This window comes from Abramis brama, assembly GCF_963993115.1.
Source record: "Abramis brama genome assembly, chromosome: 5".
NCBI lineage: Eukaryota > Metazoa > Chordata > Actinopteri > Cypriniformes > Leuciscidae > Abramis > Abramis brama.
In genome coordinates, this window is record NC_139967.1 from 33,818,235 (window position 1) to 33,836,487 (window position 18,253).

An 18,253-nucleotide genomic window follows, 5' to 3' on the forward strand; every position below is an offset into this window, starting at 1 on the left:
GGTCAATTGTAGTCTTTTAAAAAGGCATCTGAAAATCACAAACTAACTGCAATGCAGGGTTGTCAAAAGTATTGATTTTTCGATACTGAAATATCTAAAATGCTTCCAGTACTCATTTTGAACAGAATAGAAACACCATACCAGCCGCGCTCTCTCACGCTCCTATCTCTCCGACAGCGGGTTACACACAAACCCGCCTCCCTTCACTCACTCGTTTCATTTGCTCTGGATGAATACGGTTGCTGTTACAGGACTTTAATTTTAGCGTGGGATTGCACCTATTGCGCATCCTTTTAGTCATTCCCGCAGATTTTATGCTCACACCCAAAGTGCGCGCACATTAAGCCACCTCGCAATATTAAAATTGTGTTATTTTTCACTGTTTATTGTGCTTAAACAATCAACTGCACACAAAAATAGTCAAAATGCCAGTCTTGCCGAGTATTCACATAACACGGTCAGTTTTATTTTAAGTGAACATAAACATTTGAGAAAGAAAACGCATGTGTAACAGTAAAGGCTCTGTGCATCAGGACATAAAGTGACTGCAGCCTAATATCCCTGGTGTCAAATTATGAGATGGCATTAAAAATATCTATATGGCAGTTTTTACCCATGGTATCAATGTCAAAATTGTGGCAAGTGAAAATGTTGAGCGGCTAGTAACTTTGAAAAAGTGACAGGATTTACCCTTAATGTAACAAAGGTGCTGAATGTAATAACTAGGGGTGTAAATCGGACAGTTCATCACGATACGATACGATATCGATTCTCTCAGCCAGCGATACGATATTTTCCGATACTTCAAAAAATTCCACGATACGATTCGATTCGATTCAGGGCTATATCGATCGATTAATCGATATTTAGATATTATGTTCACACAACCAGTTACGTTTTTATTAACTCACAAATGCAATCAAAATATATAACATGAACGTTTAATTAAACTCTTTGAAAATTGCACACCCTCTCCCAATTGGGACATTTATAACAGAAGTGGTCATTTGCAAGTAATCCGTTCTTGTTCATTTTCATAAATCATGTTTTTTATTATTATTGTGCATCCAAGTAATATCAATCAAACTGCAGCTGGGTTGTTTTGATTAATAATAATAATAACTTAAAAAATACAGGTAAATTACAAAATTAAAGTTAATTGAAAGTATGCTTTAATATGTTAAAAGTTTTTTTTTTTTTTTTTTTTAGCAGACCAGATACATTCACATTTCATCTTTCTGAGTCAAACAAAACCAAGTAATTGCTATGATAAATAATACAACACTCGGTTAATCTTCATAACGTTAATCTCCTCAGCTGACATATAGACGCCTAACAAACTTTGTTGTTGTGATAACGTACACGCAGTACAGAGAGCTTTTATATATTTTTTTATATTTTGTATAGCGCTTTTCACAATACAGATTGTATCAAAGCAGCTTCACAGTATTAAATTAAAATAATACAACAAGGTTTGTTTCTAGTGGAATTTATTGATTGATAAAATAAAATTAAATATCCCCAAAATATCCTCATTCATATCTCCTCATTCTGAACAACTTTACCTCAAGAACCACTGCTGCCAATCAAATTGTTTGTTAAATATTTGAGATTACTTTAAAAAATACTTTTATAATCCAGTACTAGGTTTTTCGCACAAGTACAAATAGTACAAATCTCTGGACTCCCCAGACCAATAATTATCAAAACATGTTGAACTTAAGTATTTGAACGGCTATAGCAGGGCCTTTAAATTGTGGTCATGACCAAGTACTAGGGGTGTGACGAGACGCTTACTCCACGAGACGAGACGAGACACGAGATTGGGTTCACGAGAACGAGACAAGACGAGATTTTTACACAATTTTAAGAAATCCTCAATGATGAAATATATGAATGGAAAATAGTCTTTTATTCAACTGAAAATCACAAAATGCAAAACAATTTATGTGCATTTTGAAATCAACTTGTAATGAATGTTATTTTACTTCTATTTTAATGAATTCTATGCAGTAAAGGACATGCAAACACTGCAAAATGTTTTGCTATAAACTCTACTTCTCCCTGTACGATTTCACATGAGAAATCTAACTCCTTTCCACAAATCGAACATAAAAAAATAAAACAGTATAAATAAAATAAATATAAATAACTGAAATAACACTTTAAATGCAAACAGTAAGTGTGTATCCATAATCAAAGTACTGCTCTCTCAAAACTACAAGTTCAAACAGAAACAATTTTTTTCTTCAAGCATGAAAAAGAGATAAATTAACTAAGATAAGCCTAAGATATGGTCATGTTCTTTTTCAAGAATATAAGCATGTCGACGATTTCTGGCAGCAGTTGAGACCTTTGGGCAGGGCTGCACGATATGAGGAAAAGCTGCGATGTGCGATAACATTGTTTAATATTGCGATGTCGATATGACTTGTGATATGTGAATGTTAGCTATACTGTTCCCATGTCTTAGTGCTTTAATAGGTTCTTTGCGTGATAGGTCAAATGTTTATTACCTGCCTGGTTCAGATTACACTATTTTGGCACGATCCGTTTCGTGGAGACTCGTAAAGTACAACGGGCGTCGGGACGCAAGATTCGATCGTTTCATTTCGTATAGTGTGTCATAGTGGGCGACAACGCGTCTGTGATGCTTCACAACAGAAAGACTAGCATGTTTAATTTTACCGGTCCTCCACGACGGGTTGAGTGTGAGCGAGAGTGAGTGAGAGTGCGGTTACAGTGAGTGTGCGTGTGTGCACGCGCGAGTGAGCGTGTGTGTGTGTGTGCGCGCGAGTGAGTGAGTGAGCGAGGGACAGTGAGTGTGTGTGTGTGCGGAGTGTGTGTGTGATTGGCCCGGCACACAAATGATTTAAAAGTGGCAGGGGCATCTTCAATACAAATTTCACCCTCACGCTGACATCACAACAACTCACGAGACAAAGTTTTTTTTTTTTTTTTTTTTTTTTTTTTAACTCACGATACAAAATTTCACTCGACGAGAAATCTCGTCGCGTTTTAATCTCGCGAGATCTCGTAACACGAGATCTCGTCACACCCCTACCAAGTACCCAAAAACGTATCATTCCTAAATAAAATCCCAAACAAAAAAATTTAGGTGAGAAGTTCAGCGGTCAAATTTTTAATTCCTTGTTATACATGTTCTACACGCATACTGTGTATAGTGTATAGTATAAATGGACATGAAGGCCTACCTTTTCTTCCTGAGATCTGGCTTTACTTTTTGCCTCTTCTATATTGGTCAGTAACCTTTGAATCTCTTGGTTTCCTTCCCGCTCCAACTCCAAGACACGAGACTTCTCTAAGACTGTGGCCACCTAAAAGGAAAAATAGTTTTTTATTTAACGATACATGCTGTACGGATAATTGAGAACTTATTTGATGGTGTGAATATGATCATCTTTTCAGGTTTAAAGATGTGGATAATTAGATGTTTTCATAGAAATTAAGTTAACCTAAAGCCCATGACACACCAAACCGACATCAAAGAACTAGTGGCGATAAAAGCAAACTGTGTTGAAGCATTGCGTCACCATTTCTGTGCCAAAAAGGTGCACTTGAACACACCGCAAAGACTACAGCCAACGGCCAACTAGCATGTGCTTTCTGCGCTTGCGTAAGAGGAACAAACGGTTTATACCAGCAGGTGGCAGTAGTCAGCATTCGTCATTCAAAAAAGAAAACCGAAACTAGGACTGCAAATATACAAACAACGTTTGCTTACCATTTTGAACATGAATCATGTTGATCGCGTTCTTCCTTCCAAACGGCAATGTCGTTATGAACATTTTCCTGTATTAGAATGCTCAGATAAGCTGACCATGTAAAATTAGAAGAGCCTTCTGTATGTGCCCTCTTGACTTCATTGTTCGCTTGCTTTTTTTAATGCACTTTTGATAACTAAAGAGCCAATCAGAGTGATATCTTTCACCGACTGCCAGACGCTGATTCAACATGCTCAATTGGCCAAATAGCTTTAAATAGAGTCTAACCTGTGCCGACGGTGCAAAACACACCACAAAAGCTGAGCTGACAAACACTTAACAACGGCCCAACTTTGGCCTACCATCAGGCTTGGTGTGTCAAGGCCTTAAGCTGTAGTACTAAGTAAAAATCATTGAAACAAGAAATCTGGGATTGAATGGGATGGGATAAAGTCTCTACAAGCATGGGAACGACCATTAACCCCAAAATTAATCATCTAACAGGGTTTCCACACTTAAATTGATTTTCAGGAGCTTGTCAGTCATTGTTGGGCAGATTTCTATTTGTATGCCAGTTTTTATTTCTAAATAAAAAGCTTTAACCAGATCTACACAACCACTCCCTAATAGCAATATGAAACATTTCAGAGCAGAGAAAAAAATACTACAAAGTATATTTCCTATTCAACTTTCTATGGTTATGCTCATTTCCATGGGACATTTTTTTTTGTTTTCTAAAACTGTGGGAACCCTGATATAAAAACAAATTTGTGTTCTCCTATACATGTATGTATATTAAGACAGCACAATGAAACTGCAGCAATGGGATATTTAGTGCGTGTTAGTAATCATTCATCAAATTAGTTATTAATTGGAATAATTGAACAACATGCAGTGAAGATCCCTGCAACACCCTGACATGAAAAAAAAAAAAACTTCTTAGCTGGGGCACTCAAAAAATATTTAGGCCTAAATTTAAGATTTATAATTTGAATTGCTTATAAAAATTCCCATCCATTTGAATTACAGTTTTAACAGTTTATTAAAATAAACTTATTGTGATAAATATCTGTCAGTCATACCTGAACAAGAAACAGGTGAGATTTCTGCACTCAAAAAAATCAAACCATAGTTTATTAACTATTTGCATCTAATTTTTTGTAAATACATTTTTATCAGTTAAAAAGTTGAACATAAATATGACTAGCTGTGGAATAAGCAATGTAAAATGAATGTGATTGAAAATTTTGATCTACTGACAATAAATATATAAACCTGGTTATTGTGTATTTAAAACACATTCAGATTAATTACATTTCATTTATGTATGACTGACATATATGAATCAACATTAAGAGTATTAGTTAATGTTTGTAGAGATGGAAATTTTATATGCAATTTAAATCTATACATCTTAAATTTAGGCCTAAATATTTTTTTCAGTGAGCACTGTAGCTCCTGTGACATATCTTCAGCGATCCTTGACCCGTAGCCCAGGTGAAGCTCCATTACCCTAGAGTCTTCTAACTCCCTCTGAAGTTTGTCAGCTTTGGTCTTTTCAAAGAGAAGACTCTGTTCAAGCTCCTTAAGGAGGGCATGCTCCAGCAAAGTTTCTTGATTATTACGCAGGAATGAGAGTATAGTTCCTAGCCATTTCAGCCTAGAAAAATGCAACTTTACATTTTCCGTCGGTCTTAGTAAACTATGTAACTACAGAAGAGTCAAGTTTTACATAGGAAAATATCGAAACTCTTTGGTCATTTTTTTGAGAGAGATGCTAATGCTCTTGTCTGATTCAATGATCTATGTTAAGCTATGCTAAAAGTGGTACTGCCAGACCCGGAGTTTGGCTGAATGGATTCGAAAACGGTAAAACTCAACTGTTTAACTCTGGGGGAGTTGTAAAATGTGCCTATTTCCAAAAAAAGTGGAGTATCCCTTTAAGAATGTCTCAGTTCTCTTTGGACCATGTCAAATTCGTCTTCACTGTTGTCCAGCTGCTGCGTCAGAGCTTCAATTCTAGCTCTGGATGTTCTGAGGTGACTTTCACAGGCCCCACTTCTGGCGTCTTTGTCCAAGAGTTCAGAATTTGCTGTTTTTAACAGTGAAAAAGTGATTTTTCCAGTGAGGTTGTTTACCCCGTTTCAGATCCATGAGGTTGTGGGCTAAGGAGATGATAACCTTGGTCAGCTCTGTGTGGTTGTAACCCTCGCTTGGGTCGTGTGTCATTAGTCCCCTTCCCTCGTTGTCCAGTTGCTTTTGGCTCTGGTGCTGTGGGTCGTTAGCACACCTGGGTAGAAGGATGTTCCTCATAAGGCCTTGTCAGGCCTCCAATTCTCCCATCTGGACAGTTAGGTTGAGCACCTGTGATATTCTGGCACACTTGTGGTGAGAGTAAGTGGAAAGAGACTAATGCAAAACCAAACAGACTTTGGAGCAAAAGGTGTAGTGGGGCAGCTAGGTGTCTAACGCACAGCTAAGTTTTATCAGGTGTGGTTAACAAGTAAAGTGCGTACTCGAATATTAGTATGTTAGCTGTGGATAGCAGGATGCTAAGATTTGTGTGAATCTGAATTGATTTGCTGAAAGAGGTGTAAGCAGGGGTTTAATTATTGACTAAAGACTGTTCTTATTGTCAAATTAAAACACAGAACTTACTGATGGTTCAACAAAGGCTTGGTCTCTGAAGAAACGAAGAAGAGAAAGCAAAAGGAAGTGGATAGCTTTCCTATTCAGATTGTGTTTATTAGTGGTGCTCAAAATTATAGTTATGCCTTAGCAATCATTTAGATTGCTTCTGTAGCAGGGTCATAAAATTAGAGCAACCGCTGCAAATAAACAAAATCAAGAAGGAAAGTATGTCTAGTTCATTTTGAGGTTCAATAAGACAATGAAACCATACTAGAACAAGATGGGTCAAATTAAAAAAGCAAATACATGAAATGAAGATTTCAAAATAGCTGAATGCCACTAATAAAACAGGGGAATAATCTGAAATTGGGCATAATTAATAGTACTGGTTCTCAACTGTTAAGTTATTGATGGGCATCACTCCATGGTTGGTCAAGGCTGCTGCGTTTTCAGCTTCCATGACTAGATCACCACACATGTGTTCCCATCCTTAAAGTGGAGTAAACCAGGGTGCTATTAAACATCCTCAATAACTATGAAAAGTCTTCTCCCGTTACACAGTTTAATATAATTGAATGTATAATTGAGTAACTAGCATTCAGGAAGGAATGCACCTAAAAGGTTACGGTGAAAATTAGCTGAGATTAATTAAATAAAAGAAAAGAGAAGATCAGAAACCAGGGAGTAGGTTGAGAGGAGATGGCTATTCACTTCACACTGCATTCACACAAGCTAGTTTGGCTTCTGTCTTAGGACCACTAAGTAGCTTAGCTTAAATGAAGAGGTGCTTTCAAATAAGGCACACACAGTCCATTAACATGTGTGCTTTCAATTTCAGAAATGCACCACTTTGTTCTTACATGCGTTAAAATCCAAATTTTACTAATGCTTTTGGTTTTCTGGTATTTGTTTAAGCAGCAGTTACAAGGCTTTACTGTTATTTAACACTTGCTTAAGCATACACAGTTACGCGCCCTTACACACAAATAATGAGGCACAGTTTTACAAATTGAATTCCATTTGACAAGTGAATCGTTATAACCAGGTAGATATGCAGTCAAAATTTAAATGAATGGCATCGATCTAACCATAATTTATAGGGCCTTTATGATGTAGAATGAGGAACATTGTTCAAATCTACCTTCTAGATTACACTGTACTGAACAGATTAAGAAATTATGCAATAGGGATTTCATCAACCAAAGCAGAATAATTCATTCTGGTACAGTTTATACATGCAGCAGAGCTGAGATTACTTTGTCAGAACAGAATTGTGCTTTAACACTGATATTAGGGTTTATTCACTAAGATCAGATTAACCTTAACCACTGATACCATTTGAACATATGCTGAAATGCATTAAGACTCATTAATGGCCTGTTTACACCTGGTATTAAGATGCATTTTGGTTGATCGGATCACAAGTGGACAATGCTAAATACAGGGGTAAACGGGATCTAAAACGTTTTGAGCTTGTCCACTTTCGACCACTTCCAGAGGTAGTCAAAAACGCATTCATCTGGACTGCTTTCGTAGTGTAGATGCTCATGTGGTCGAATGTGTTCAAACAGCCACAATAGACGCGTAAACATTATGGGAAGCGTGCTAGCAAGATGGGATTTAAACTTTGTTGGCTGAAAACCTAAGTTTGGTTTGACTTTAAAGAGGAAAAACATACCAAGCACAATGTTCTCTCATCATTCTCGATTTCCAACACACACTCACAGCGTTCGGCGTGGTCTTGCGGCGGTTAGATCAAACAATCTGATAAAACAATTTACATTTACATGCCTATAAACCCTCCCTTCAAAGTAATCAGAACAGAAGTGGTTGATCGACCAAAACACATCTTAATACCAGGTGTAAACAGGGCCTTAATTACATTAGAGGGGTCAATTGAAGCTATTGCTTTATCTGCATTTAGAAGCCAGCAACCTAAATGCTTATTGCATGTCGCGTCCTACACTGACCGAAATTATCAAATGCACACTTTTAGGCTGACAGTGGTTTAAACTCATAACCTTTGTTAAATAATTCACAAATTAGCCCAAAAGTGAAATATGATAAATTAATTATACACCAAGATATAATTAAGTATACATAGGCTATTTAGATCAGCAGTAAGAATTAACTTGATGTAGAGAATTAATACCACAATCAACTAACCTGTTTGTCTAGAAAACATTGTTAATTGTTTATTAACTCTAAAAATGCTCATTTCCGGGTTATGGGAAATTACCTTCTTACTGTTCAGTACTCGGAGCATGTAGCCAAAATCTGCATGATTAGTTATAGGAGCATGAACCAGAAAAAAAAAACCTTATGTGTGACAATGTACACACTTTAACTAATCTAACATACATACATACACACACATGCATACAGTTTAGCAATGGAAAGAGAGCTGAAGCAGAATACAGGAAAGCAAGTAAATTATCACAAATTCAGCAGATTGACAGCCTTGAGCAAACCATCAGTTTCTTAGTTCTAACCACTGATCTATATAGAATGACTGGATAGCTCATGACGTCATAAACAGTGAAGCCACCGCGCCGCCATATTGGTATTCCCTAGTGAGCTCACGCGTTCTATTGAATCAATAGGAAATTTTATGATTTGACTGAAAAAACATTGCCTAACGAGACACAGTTTTTAAATCTAAAGTCTCCCTGTACATTCTCACAACGCAAACATCCTAAGCATTTAAATGGGTATTTGTTTAAAGTCGGAAATTTTTCCTGCTTATTAAAAAACGGCAATTTCTTTGCAAAAGGAATAAAAAGCTGTACAAGAACACTAGTCGGCCATCACTGAAAAGCTATCTTCACAGGTAAGAAAAACAGTTTGATACTATTAATTAAATAGTGAATGCTAAAGACCTATATTTTTGTGAATTGGTGAATATTCAGGTGAATATTGATTCGTAGCCACGAATTTATAATACCTCAGCACGTTATACTAATTTGTTCCCTCGTTTTATTATATTGTAGCCACGTTGTAATTCGTTAAATCAAAATGAGGGAGGGAATTAGTTCGTCGTTCAAGTCGTCGTAACAACGAATTATTTAGATCAGTGGACAGGGCGCAAGAACAAGCAGAGAGAGCCCCGGCCGCGCGTGCGCACTCTCACCGCCTTCAAACATCACGAGCACTGTAGGCTATTGCTCTCTCTCTCCCTCGCGCATATCAACATCAATTGACACAATAGTAAAAGGTCGGTAGACCGATTGTGTTTTATAGATTAGTAGTTTGTTCATATAAAGTGTTTGATTAGCAAGTACATGTTCAGGAAATGCATAATACAAATTGTATGGGTTAATGTAACGTTAAACGGACTCTGCACGAAGCTCTTTTGAAGTTGTCAAATGGTGTCGCTATTGGACACTTAATTGTGATTATTGCTGCTCTGAGGTTTCTTATAGGCTACTGTTGACTGTTTTATCGTTGTTTTTTGAAGAAGCAGCAGCTCTTGCCTCGGAGAAAACAACACGGGCATAGCGACAATTTTGCATAAATTACTACTAATAGGGCTTGAATTACAACCTGTGGGCAGTTTTTCCTACATCCTTTTGTGAACGTCGTTTTACACTTGTATGCTGCACAGCGGATCATCTTAAAAGTGCCGTCGGAGCTACCAATCTCTGTATAACGGGCGTTGGAGCCCTCTGCTGGTAGGGAATCGTAAGATGGCCGCTCGAACACTTCCGGTGGCTTCACTGCCTAGTGGCAGTTTAGAACGTCATGAGCTATCCAGTCATTATATAGATCAGTGGTTCTAACACACCCTTCATTCAAAGGGGTAAGGGATATTTAATATATCAAGTTTGATACTTGCATGTCTCACTCATTTGAATCTGATGCAATTTGATGAGGCTCCAGCTGATCTTTGCTGAAGTTGTCTTGATGAGAGAGAACCAAAATGAGGATCTCTGATGAATGAAAAGACAAGGCCGTAACCTGGCAAAAACTTAGGGGTCCTTAAAAGACTTCTAGCTCAGCATCATCTTCACATCAGAATTTCTCAGAATCCCCCTTGTGATCGGTAACCACATGTCAGGATGTCACACACTCTAGAGGTCAGTGAGCCGATAAGGAGTCGTATTTTCGGAGAGGAATTTTATGATCCTTTGTCTTCTAGCAGGGTGTTTTGCATATGAAATTGGATTGAATGTTAAGAGAAGAAATTTTTTATATTCTTATCATACTAATATGTAACAGAGTTAGCAAAATGTAATGTAAATTAATTAAAATTGCAATTCATAGATACCCAACATCCTATACATGTGATCTTGGTTAACTACAGCAGGGTTTCCCCTACCATTATATAAGGGGGCGCCCCGCCCTCCTAATGGCTCACCCCGCACCCCTTGAAGGTCAAGTAAATTTGATTTGATTCTCTTTATAGCGCCAGATTACAATTTGTTATTTTATTAAACAAACTAAATAGCCCTTAAGTAATATGTTATTTATCTTATTTCCAAAATGGCATGTCTTTTCTGTCTGTGTTTGCGCGTTTACAATTATCCAAATGAGTGCGCACGCGCGCACACTCACACACAAACAAACACACACTTGCGTCACATACAGATGAGCACTAGCGGACAGAGAGCGCGCGGCGGGAAATATGTCGTTGAACTGAAGATGGCAACACTCGCTCTACTGCGAGTAGCTCTCCTGCTCCAAGGGCCGGTTTCACAAAGATAGACTTTGACTATGGCTTAGATATAGTAGATAGTCAGACTTCAGATAGACATCTAAATCAGACCGTTGCACAAAGCACTTAAGACTCTGACTATCTTAAGTAGGACTACACTGCAATGCATTCTGGGTAAAATAAGACACTTTTCAAAACAAAAAACATGGCGGATCGAGTAAGCGCATTCAACCGTTCAGTGCAGTTTACCCCAGCGGAAAATATGTGTTTGTTGGAGGAGTATAATGACGCAGTATGTTTTTATGTTTCCACTGTTCGATCGCGCCCGTGCCTCTCTCTCTCTCTGACACACACACACACACACACATTCCAGCATTGCAATCTTGACATCGCAGCCTGTTATTATGCAGCGTTCACACCAAACGCGTCTATCGCGTCTAATTCGACGCTTGAACATTTTAAATCCAGTCGCGCGTCCAAGGCGAATAGGACGCGCGTATAAAGCGAGTGTTTGAAGCGAAATAGACGGGCATTCAGAGCTATGACTCCACTATGACTCTACTACCCCCTGTTTGAGCAGTCACGGTGTATTGCATTTCACGCATCGCCCGTGACGCTTGCGTATGAAAGTGAGCGCGTCGATCGTTGCTCGCGTTGACTATGTAACGGCCCTAACAGTTACAAGGACATTTTACGTTGGGAATGTAGTCACAAGAAGAAATGTTTAAATTATGAGCCATTTTCCCTTTTCTTTTGGCAGTTTGTAATGTAACTGATTGTTACTGCTGGTTGCCAAGGTAACATAGAGTCTTAGACAAAAGTTAGCCTGGGGGTAAGGTGTCTAATTTTTTTGGTCTAAATTAAGTCAGTCTTTATTTTTGTGAAATAGTCTAACTTGCATTAGACTAGTCTATGAGCACATTTTAGACTTGTCTAACACTATAGACCGGTCTAAAATAGCTTTGTGAAACCGGCCCCAAGTCTAACGCCCGTTTCACACATACTCCGTTTGCAGTGCGTATGCGGTGCGTATTTTTTTTCGTACCCATGTTAACAGGTTAGAGCTTTCACACTGCACGCGAATGCAGTCCGGCGATCCGTTCCAGTTTAACGGCCCGTTTCACACATACTCCGTTTGCAGTGCATATGCAGTGCGTGTTGCGGTGCGTATGCGGTGCAGGAGCAGAACGGGCTATAGTGCTTTCACATATGCTGTGCGTAACTGATTTGCAGTGCGTAACTGATCCAAGGGTGTACCACAAAAACTACAATTTACCTCAACAAGGCGACATAATGAACGACACTCGTCTCATTCGTGGAGGTGGAAAAACAAGTTCTTTGTGACATGCAAGATTTATTGTATAAAGATTTAAATTATGCAAAAGAAAGGGTATGAGTCTGCTGTTTTTGTCAATTTTAAGTTTTAATTTAACATGTAGGCTATGCGATTTTAATATAAGTACATGGTTAAATATTTTACCACTTGCTTGAGCAACTTAATATATAATTATGAAGAAGTAATGCATTGAATAATACATTGTTTAAATTGTGTTTAAACGTGAATGCACGTTCACAGCAGTGCTGCGTCTGACAGGATTATTCTCTCCAATAAATGCATCATAGAAATAAGAACTTCTCACAAAAAAAGCCCATTTAAAATTTGTTTATCATATAAATGTATTAACTTAACATTAGCGAACAATGAATGAGCAATATATTTGTTAGTATTTATAAATCTTTTTTTAGTTGTTAAAAAATAAAACTATTTAACCCTCAGAGGTCGGAGATCACGCCGGCGTGATCTGCTCGCTTTTTTCCTTATGAGTTGAATTGAGACCCCAAATACTCTTTTGACTTTGATTTTATAAAACAAGTTTCATACATCAATCGATTCTGTTAAATGTGTATTATTTTTGTGTATACTCACAATAAAAACAAAATGTTGTGCTTTTTGCCAAATAAAGAAAAATAATCACGAAGCGAGTTCTGCCTTCTCTCTGTCCGTGTAGTCCATTCTGAAACGCGTCCGAAAATGAATCATAACTCAGCGAATACTTCTCACACAGGCACGTGAGATATGTCTTTATGAAGCTTGAAATCTCCTCTTTTAAATGAAGTAATTTATATAAAAAACAAATGTTTTTAACTCGTGTAATCCCTTTGAAAGCAAGGAGAGGTACCGTTTTTCCTTCTCCCTTCATTATCTCTAAATGAGCTGCAGCCGCCCCGCCCCCGGCGCGATTCACATGTAAATAGTTTACCTGATCTAGTATGCATCGCATACGCCCCCCGATCAATGCCATAAAAACACAGTTTGTTCATCAGACTTCAGACTGATAGTTCATCGCGTTTTGAGTATGACACGCTTCTCCGGTAATAAAGACTCCCTTCAGATGATTCTGGACAGCGAGGAAGAATGCACCTTTTCCTCAGAGGACGAACGGCAGCATTTTGAAGAGCGAATTCCGCCGAGAACACAATTTCGGAGTAAGTTTTACTTAAAAGTCTTTTGTCTTTTATTTTTCGTGTTCGCATTTATGAGGAAAAAACAATATTACGTGACAGTTCTCCATTATGGTCGGGAGCGCTCTAAAAAAAGCACTAAAAGACTTTCAAACTTTCACAGAGACCTCAAAACAGAAAGTACAAATCCTTTCTTTAAAACGAATTTCGTTTTGTATCAATTGTATCTTAATTTTAATAATTTTTTCATTAACAAATTTCCTGGATTTAAAGTAAATATAGGCTAGCAATCACAACATAAGGTGCTTGAACTGGAGATCATCATGAACCAGACCGTATAGCCTACTCGCCTCACATGTCTAAAAAATGTGAAATATATTTACAGAAAGCTGGTTCTAAACAAACCATTCAAAACACTAGCCTACTGCGAAGATCGCGAGTCAATAGCCTATGGTCAACTTCATCTTTGCCAGAAGTTAAATTTAAATCGCGTGTGTGAATGAATGATGATGTTTTAGCAAACTGTATTGCTACTGAGATGAGTAAAAATCGACTGAAATATGCATGCATACATACATATACATAGATAAAATGTAGGCCTATAATCTTTTTTTTTTTTTACAAAGAAAGAGTACACTTGAAATATTGTTGAAATTGTAATTATTGTTGCAATTGTAACCTTTTTAATAAAATAGCAAAACATATTTACAAGATAGATGTAAGCAAAATCTTAAATGGTCAATATAAGTCTTCTAAATATATCTGTTGTCCTTGTATTGTGGCTCAGTCAGTTTCACACCTGAGTGAATGGCTCATCATTATGCAAAGTGGGTGGGACACTGTAATCTAAGGTGTAAACTACTCCTCCCCCTCGCATATTGGCTTTCCAAGCAAAACCTGTTTTACATCAATTTAAATCAATGTATGGTTTTATGTGAACGATAAAGCAAGACTATTTTCACATAATTTTGAAGAAAAAACACTAGGCGAGGACATCCATTAGTCAAAAGTCTTATTGACACATATTTACTATGTGTTTTGTGGCCTTATTTCAGAATTTTTATTTTTTATTTTTTTCAATAACCACGCATAAACATTATTCTCTCAAAAATGAAAACATGTACATACACATGGCTCACATATTATGGTAGCCCTGTTTGTGCTTTATAGAGTGAATTTACACCTTTGCCATTAATATGTTTATAAGCAACTGAAAAAAGCACAAATGTCAGGGCATGTCAGAACATCTCAAGGGCCCCAAAAACAGCCCAGACCCCAGAGGGTTAAGCTCTGGTCCATTAATATTAACAAATAATTCTATAAATTTAACAAAGGTTATTTGCAAAAGTCAATTTTAAAAAGATTTAAATATGTTTATTTTATTTTTTTAAAGAAATATCTTATGTTAACATTTTTTTACTTTTACAAAGCATTACCCTCCCAGACAACCAATTTATGTGAGATAGATAGATACATACGCAAAACAATGTAAAACGAAAATCATGAGAAAGGAAAATTGGATTATTACAATGACCGTCCACGACAGCCAAAATATCGCATCAGATCTCGCAAGACAATAATGCCTTCAGAAATAAGGGTCAGAGGAGCTCTGTGTTTATATTTTTCCCACTTTTTTTCAACTTTTCTTTTTTAGAAGGGCCTGAAAGACTATAATAGAGCGTGGGTATCCAAGGTAATACTAGGTTATGACTCCTTTAAGACACTGGCTTAACATAATGGCTAAGTTTATGCAACTGGCCCCTGGCTATGATGTTATAAAAAAAAAAAACTACTATATAATAACTAACCCTATACGATTTCTTGCCTCCTACAAATTCTACACTTGTCTTTCAATGTCACACTTCTGATTTTAAGGGACTCGAGAACAGATAAACAGTGAGGAATTTGTTCAAGTATGTAAAGCATCTGCACTAAAAGTCATTTTCTAGGTTGCTGATTTGCATGTTGTTGTTGTTGTTTTATTAAAATCATTTGCCAAAGGTTTCTTGAATGGATTAAGTCCAAAAGCTATTTTTAAATAAGTACGTCAGGACATGAAAACAACTCAAATTAATGATAATGAAGGCTGGAAACACATATCAAAAGAACATCCCAAACAGGACAAGAGAAAACAAGACCAGATTGTATAAACTAAAATACATGTTGTTTTCTTTTTGCCATTTTGATAACAGTTTAGCTATTCACTTCATTTGGTATGTTGGGTATCATTCGCATGACATTTGTTATAAATAAACCACACATGACAAAACTGCAGATGAGGTGAGTGCTTGGTTATATTTTAGTGGTCTATCAGAACAATTTAATGGGTTAATTCACTCAAACATTACTCACCCACATGTCGTTCCAAACCCGTAAGACTTTTGTTCATCTTCAGAACACAAATGAAGATCTTTTTAATGAAATCTAAGAGCTTTCTGTCCCCTGATTGACAGCTTAAGCAACTAGAGAAATCTCTCATATTTCATCAAAAAGATCTTCATTTGTGATCCAAAGATAAACGACTTAACGACTTAAAGACTTACGGGTTTGGAACGACATGAGGGTGAGCAATTAATGACAGAATTGTCATTTTTGGGTGAACCAACCCTTAAGCATCATCAATTTAGACACCTAAATTTTAACAGGTACACTTTCATGACTGAAACCAACAAATTGTAGAATTTGGACAGTATTTGAAACATAGCAATGTGGTGCTTAAGCACTTTATCATCACAATACTCTGGTCAAATTCAAGAACTTTCTCGTAATGGTAAAAGTGGACTCGTCTTAATGTGGATCACTTGGCACTTTGAACAAGATATGTCACACTCTAGGGCTTCTGTTTTCAAATGAATAATATATAAATAATAGACATGGATACATTTCTTCTAAATGTGAAAACATATATCTGTTTTCCCACAGCACGCAAACCTGCAGCTTTAAAGTTTGTGTTCTCTGAATTCAGCCAAGAATCATCTAAGACATGTAGAGCAAAAATCATAAATCTTAAAATACCTCCAAATCTCCTTTGGTAATGTAAGCTTCCTCCACCCGAAATTTCAGGTCCTCCACCTTCCTAGTGGAGGGAAAGCCTATACGGGTCACCTTGTGCACTGGTGCAAAGAGGCCATACTGGGGCTGACACTGGAAATACCTGATGACACACAAATCCAGCCATGTAAAACTCCTAACGTTCTTTCAAGACAATCTACCTTTGCTAATGTAAGAACAGGACATAGTACCTGGTTCCAGCCACAGCACCATCGTTCCTTCCCAAGGGCTCATCCAGCGCAACTCCACACCACTCACCCTTGGCAAAATCGGTTTTGCCTAAGAAACGCACTACGCCAGCTTTCGAGCCAGCAACCTAAAATATGTGAAGGAAAAAAGAACTTAACATACACAGGATTCCTAAACAGTGCTTATGGAATATTTATAACAGCATCTTCACTTTATTTCATATACACGTCTACTACATTAGCAAACAAAGATCTAAAGGGATGGTTCGGAGTAAAATCAACCTAGGGTCCTTTGCACCATGACCCCCCCCCCTCCCCGAACACACACCAAAGCAGTTTGGTTTATATTGATTTATGTCCATATATACCTTCTACCCTCATGTTTGTCTTGCACAAACGGCAATAGTCGCTGAACGCCATCGTGTACACATAAATCTTTGACGAATCGTCTTCTTCCTCATCGAATTTCTGTCGCTCTACATATGTCATCTGGTATAATTGAAACGATTGGCTATGAGCTACGTACAGGCGCATTTGATATACATTCGTAGCGCCCAATAAACGGCTCTGGGCATTCGTAAACCACGCCTCAAATACGAGAAAAATGAACATGTGGTTCCCAGACCACGTCTCAATGAGACGAGGTCTGACATTAGCCAGGGTAGTTGGTAGTACCAGTTTGCAAAGATTATTAGTTAACACTAAGTTTTCAACACTTCGGAAAAAATTATAATTCGTCAGTTCCAGCCAGGATATCATATTTGTGTTCATCAAAACAAGCTCAAGTTTCACATTAAATGTGAGTACGGTCTACTTTAAATTTTATATGCTGTTTTACATGCCATTTGAACCATTACAATGCATGTTTGTGCAATTTTGTCATATTTTAGTGCTTAATGTGATAGTGGTGTGCCGTTGGATTTTTTACATATCAAAAGTGTGCCATGACAGAAAAAAGGTTGGGAAACACTGGTGTAGAGCCCTTTAGTTTGAAGCTACATTGAAACTGCAATTTGGACCTTTAACCCGTTGATCTCCGTTGAAGTCCACTGTATGGAGAACAAATGCTGGAATGTCTTCCTAAAACCTCAATTTCTTTTCAAATGAAGAAAGAAAGACATAAACATCTTGGATGATGTGGGGGTGAGTAAATTATCAGGAAATCTTAATTCTACTCCTTTAACTAAAGGGGGTTTTCAGAACTTGGCATGTCCGCTTACAAATACATGCAATCAGTGTAATACACAACAATTTCCATCCATCCATCCATCTTCTACCGCTTATCCGGGGCCGGGTCGCGGGGGCAGCAGTCTAAGCAGGGATGCCCAGACTTCCCTCTCCCTCGACACTTCCTCCAGCTCTTCCGGGGGGACACCGAGGCGTTCCCAGGCCAGCCGGGAGACATAGTCTCTCCAGCGTGTCCTAGGTCTTCCCCGGGGTCTCCTCCCGGTGGGACATGCCCGGAACACCTTCCCAGGAAGGCGTCCAGGAGGCATCCGGAAAAGATGCCCGAGCCACCTCAACTGACCCCTCTCAATGTG

General features: G+C 37.8%; 1 pseudogene across 1 annotated transcript in view; it reads right to left on the minus strand.

Annotated features, from left to right (window-relative positions):
• Window positions 1-18,253, minus strand: part of LOC311083778 — a 68,998-nt pseudogene that overhangs the window by 31,633 nt on the left and 19,112 nt on the right. Inside the window, exons 3-8 of the transcript in view lie at window positions 16,716-16,840; window positions 16,489-16,627; window positions 9,934-10,076; window positions 5,864-6,015; window positions 5,238-5,338; window positions 3,177-3,338 (exon numbers count right to left, since the gene is read on the minus strand). The product of the transcript in view is annotated as an uncharacterized misc_RNA (transcript). The remainder of the gene's footprint in view (window positions 1-3,176; window positions 3,339-5,237; window positions 5,339-5,863; window positions 6,016-9,933; window positions 10,077-16,488; window positions 16,628-16,715; window positions 16,841-18,253) is intronic.